Source organism: Pediculus humanus, genomic scaffold (genome assembly GCF_000006295.1).
Source record: "Pediculus humanus corporis 1103172107617 genomic scaffold, whole genome shotgun sequence".
NCBI classification, from domain to species: Eukaryota; Metazoa; Arthropoda; class Insecta; order Psocodea; family Pediculidae; genus Pediculus; species Pediculus humanus.
Window position 1 is genome coordinate 538,060 of NW_002987231.1, and position 6,153 is coordinate 544,212.

The window sequence follows — 6,153 nt, forward strand, 5'->3', positions numbered from 1 at the left end:
TCTTGAGATTTAATTGTAGTAGGCAAATTCCTGAAAGCAGGCTGTTTGACAGGAACATGACCTCGACCTTTGAATAGAATCAGGTTTAATTTATATAGAAAGTCATATTCTTAGAATAATAAAATAAAATATGATTTATATATTTAATACTTAATACATTTATAAGATTAAATAAAAAAAAAAAAAATTTCTTTCTCACACATGTGTTTACAGTTATGTGTTATAATCTCTACTACATGGAGAAAAAAATAAAATCACATTTATTTTATTTTGCAGTCATTCATTTTTTATTTAAAAAAAACGATTAATTTCTTTTTTTTTTGTTTAATTATTATAATTAATTATGATAATGACGTTTAATTGATAAAATAGGAAGAAGGAAAATAATAATAATACAGTATTATGGAATTGAAAAATTTCATATTTTGCAAGGAAGATTATTATTATTATTACTTTTTTTATATAAAATTGCCAATCGAATACAAAAAAAAAAATGCAAGTCATAGACATAAGCACACGCACACCCACCCCTGTTTTTGAAAAGTTCCATTTTTTTTTTTTTTTTGTCAAATTTATAATAATTAATTTTTTTTTGTCAAAAAAAAAAAAAAATACCCTTCCTATAAACTTCTTTGCCTTGCCATTAAATTTACATCTGTTTTTTTTTTTTTAAACAAATAATAATAATAATAAAAATTAATTAAGTTTTGTAACTTTTATGTTGGGTTTGGGAGGGGTGACGACACCAAAAAACAAAAAAAATTTATTATTATTATTATTATTATTTTTTTTTTAGCAAATAGTAATAGTTCGTTTAGGTTTTTAAGCGTGAGAATGATAAAATGAAATTTTTCTTAACCAATTGAAAAGACCAATTAAGACAAATTAATCCTTCTTATTTGTGAATAACAAGAAAATAAAATGAACTTATACGTAGACTTGAAGTTATGATAATAATAATAATAATGGTACGATTTAAAGAGAAAAAAAAAGAAAGTATTATTATTATTATAGAAATTTCTTTTATGATACCCACAAATAATTTTTTACTAAAAATTTTAACAATATTATTTAAAATATATATATTTTAACAAATTTCACTCACCTAAATTTCCAATTAATAAAATTGAGAAAATTTGAAGGAGTAACATAATCACTCACTGAAAATATAAAAAAAAATTATATATTTAAGTAAATATTTATAAAAACATAAAAAAAAAATTTTTTTATAACGTTGCATAAATATAATAATAACGTTATTTTTTTTTATTACCCTAATAAATTAACTTATACTTTATCCATATTATGTCAATAATTATTTAAAAAAAAAAGTTGACCTCAAGATCAAACTCACTATTTTAATATAGAATTAAAAAATCATAAACGATACAACTCTATTATACCACTCATACACATATTTTTATATCAATAATAATAATAATAATTATTATTAACATTATCTTAAATATTTTACTAAAAATTGGTCATGTTGAGGATTTATAGATGAAAATTTATATAAAAAATTTTTCCATAGTCATTTATCATACAATTACTTGAACTTGGTGAATAACTTTACGTAGCTCTTTTGAAAACAGGTAGTTTGTACCTGATAAAATAAATATATTTATATGAAATCATATCATGCGTAACATGTGTGTGTGAGAAAATTAAATCTCATTAGCAAGTTACATTACATCCTTTCATCAACATATTGATGGTTTATAATCATAATGACAGTTATTTACAAATAATTTTATAAACTGACAGTGAGTTAGGTGAAAAATTAGGGTCTCTTTTCCTGATGAAAAGTCAATTCACTACTTTATATATATATATATATATATATATATATAAACAAATAATCTCATCAATAAGATCAACAAACTGACAGTTTAGTCGTGATTAAAATATAAATGTTTGAAAATAGTTTGTGTGTGTGTGTGTGTGTCTTGGTGGAATTTCCGGCAAAATCAAATAAAAACGATTCGTAATGTAATTACATAAATAAAAATTTAAAAAAAAAAAAAAAACTTAACTTACATTTGAAAAGTTCTTGAAGTAGTCGGTAGTAAAAAAAAAAAATTTTTTTTTTTTTTTAATCTAGTGACCAACAGCAAGTCTTAAGTGATTATAAATTATATTTGTCGGTTAAACTATGATGAGCATGCGTGGCACCAGCTGTGTAAAACGTTTTTTTTTTGAAGATTTTCTTTTGTTGATAATAATAGAAGGATAAAAAAGATAAATTGTATGGTTTAAATAAAGAATAGGTCAATTTAAAATTAACAAGAACTTAATCAAAATTGAATTTTAATTTTTTATTTAGGGTTTAAAAGATGGCGGTAGTAAGTGAGTTTAAAACTCTTAAAAACCGGGTATTAAGTTTTTTTTTCAAGTCAATAACGAAATAAATCAATATTATACCTTTATTATCTTTTAAATTATTTTCGAATGAAATCAATAGTCCAGCAAAGTAATTGATTAATCGAATGTTTTAAACAATTCATATTTGATACAAAACTTTTTTTTTCGAATAATTTTAAAAACGATTCAGCAGTGGCAGGAACAGCAAAAAACTTTTCAAAATCTTTTTCAACAATTAAAAAATTTAAAAGGAGACATCTGGTGGGAAAAATTTTAAACAATTTTCGACAATCGCGCGTGTTTTTTTTTTATTACAATTATTTTTTTTTTAATAAATAAATCGATTTAAAATAAGTTTTAGTAATGAATTTTTATAAAATAATCTTTACGATACTTATTATTAATATTATTATAACAGTTTTACGCAAAAAAATTAATAATTTTTGATAGTTTAACTTTTTCAAAGGATGGTAAAATTTTCTGTAATTAGTGGGTAGTAATGCTAATTTTTTTTTTATTTCTAATTTATTAGGCCATTATCATTTTAATTATTCAGTTCCACAATATTTGCCTTTATTGCATAAATAAATTTTTAATTACGATCGAGATAAGGAAGTAATTTTAATATTAAAACTAAATCCGGGCAAAAAAATATTGTGTTAAGACTTTGAAATAATGACACGAAAACGTTCGTCCACAATCTATTTTTAACAAAATGAAATTCTTCTCGTTCGAAAAATGTTAATCATAATAAAATATAATATTTAAAAGGGAGGAATGCGATAATACTTTAATTCAAATTGATGAAAAATAAATTTGTGGAGAATTATATTTCTGGAGCCCGTGAGCTAGCGCGTACGGCAACACCGAGAAATCTAATGCATTTGTTGATTGTTTATTGTGAATATTAATAATGACGCATTTTCGGATGTAAAAATCTTTCAATATAAATTCAAAGGGGTACGTCAACCGTGTCTCCTCTAATCGTTATAAACTAAAGCATTATGTAAACATAATAACCGCAACTTATTAAAAAAAAAAGTCATTACAGATTTTATTTTTTTTAATTTTCGAACGTCACGTAAATTCAATTTAAGTTTAAAAAAAAAAAAAAAAAAAAAAAACGAAAAACCGTAAAATTGAAAAATTTTGCGTTGTTCATTCGTTGTGAATATAAATCATCAAAAGATGTTTACTCGAGACGACCCTATGCATAAACGGCAACGTTGCTTTTCCGCCTGTGCGTTTATTTCTTCAGTTATATTTCAGTCGTCCATACCGGTTGGTCGAGTGCACCTTATTGGTATTCCGGAATAGTTAATTTTTTTTTTTTTTTTAATTGAAACCGCATTGCTCGGCAATTTAAAATAATCATTAATACTTTTTATATATAATTTTCGTAACGAACTTTAAGTGTTTTTTGACAGTTATTATTATTATTTCTTTTAATTTCGAGCAAAAAATTTAAAAAAAATGGATTACAAAAAATATGGAATATTTTGGCTGTTTTTAATCGTTGGAGTTTTTACTGTTCAAGGTAGGATTTTATAAAAATTTCTTTTTTTTTTTTTTCTTTAATGTCAGTTGGAAAAAAAAAAATGGCGTTCCTTTTGATCGTTAAAATTTTTCTCTCTCCTTTTTTTTTAAATTAAATTTTTAATTATAAAGTTTAATGTAACTTATTTTTAAAAAAAAATTCTATTAAATGTTTAACGTTTACGTTCAACGATTGGATTCGAGAATGATTTTAAAAAAAAAAAAAAAAATTTTTTTTTCATAAAATTGAATTTTTAATTAGTGAAAATAAAATGAAAGTTACGTCAGAATACATTATTATTACGTATTAAAAAAAATTTTTTTTTTTAAATGAAAAATTAGTGTAGGATGCCCGGGAGCGAGGGGGGGAGGGGGCCCAACCGTTTATTTTATTGACATAATTTTTTTTTTTAGCAAAGGAATAATAATAATAATAATTTATTTTAAATAATATTTATGTATATAAAAAAAAGATTGATTTCTTTTTTTTTTAATACTCGTGCTAATCTTTATGACATTTTATTAAACAAAAGAAAGATTAAAGTAATAGATTAAGAGTAATGAGGTAAAAGTAAGAGAGAGAGAGAGAGAGAGAGAGAAAAAGATAAAAAAGAAAGATAAATTTTGAAATTTTGTATGTCTGCTCGCAGGTTTTTTTTTTCGTTTAAAATTACTCCTTTTGATTTGTCAAGTAATTTTTTTCTTTTTTTTTTTTTTTCATGGTTAAAGTAATTTTTTTTTTTTTTTTTATGTAGTCATTCATTGTGTCGTTTGCAATGATGATAGTCTTGAATATCTTCTCCACGATGATGATAGTAATAATGAATTTCAAAGAGTAAATATTTTATTTTCTCAAGATTTCAAAACCCCCCCCCCCATATTATTGTTTACATATAAAATTGTGTTATTAATGATTATTATTATTATTACATTCAATGCTTTTGTATGAGTCAATGTTCGTCAATCAATGTGCTCACGCATGGTAAGACGAGGGGTGAGGTGGAGGGGGGGTGTGTGTGTGGGGGGGATATTTGCGATTTGGAGTAGGCATTGTTTGTTCAAAAGCTTAATTTTCTGTCGTACGTTGTGTGTGTGTGTGTGTGGGTGTGCGTACATCGTGGTCGTCAGTAATTGTAAAAGTGCAAACTATTAAAAAACTAAAAACAAAAGTTATTATTGTTCACTATATTATTATTATTATTTATTTAATATCGAATGACGTCGTAATCGTGTTGTTCGGTAGACCAAAAAATTTTTTATTATTATTCGAAAGTCATTTATAAAAATTTTCTAATTGAGCATTAAGTTACTTAAAATATGTAACGTATTCGATGACGATGATGATGATGATGATGGTACGTATTTAGTTGGCCATCTCATGACAAGCCAACACATTGATTTGAGGATACGCCTTCTAAAGCCAAAACATATTGAATGAATGAAAAAAAATAATAAATAAATAAATTAATTAATTAATTCACGCCGAATGTTGCCGAATTATTAAATGAAATTATTCATGTCAAAGAATCGTCATCATCATCATCATCATCATTATTTAAAAATTTAATAATGATAATAATAATAAATGTAATAATAAAAAAAATATTTTATAACTCTATTAAGCGCATTAATTTCGGTCATTAAGGATAAGACAGAACAAAAAACGTGTAAAGAAATTTTTTTTTTTTTTTTTTTGGGAGGGGGGGGGGGAGTTCCGTTAATTAAATGACAATTCTTAAAAAAAAAAAATATGCATGTCACATAAAAAGAGTCATTTGGGTTTTGAAATTAGCCCGCCAAAAATGTTGATTCAAAAAAAAACTTTAGTTGAAATGAGTGTGTAAGAGTAGGAAGTGTTTTAAATTTTTCGAACAATCAATCATCAATGGTACCTAATTTTTTTTTTTTTTTTTTAAATACAAAAATAAATTCTAATTGACAAAAAAAAAGAAAAGAAAACATTTCGAAAAGAGTGAAAGAAAAGAAGAAAAAAATAACAGATCCCACGTGTTCGAAAAAAAAAAAAAAAAAAAGAAATTAAAGAATTTTTTTTTTTTTTTTGATTTAATGATAGAGTAGGGAAAAGAAAAACGGAAGTAGTTGTCGGATGTCCATTTTATTTTATTATACGAAATAATTTTCAAGAAGGTAAACATTGTGTTCGAGGATGCGGAACTCTATAGGGAGTAGAAAAATTTCATCCATAAAAATCGCAGCACTATTTAAAAAAAAAAAAATTATCTACTATAAAAA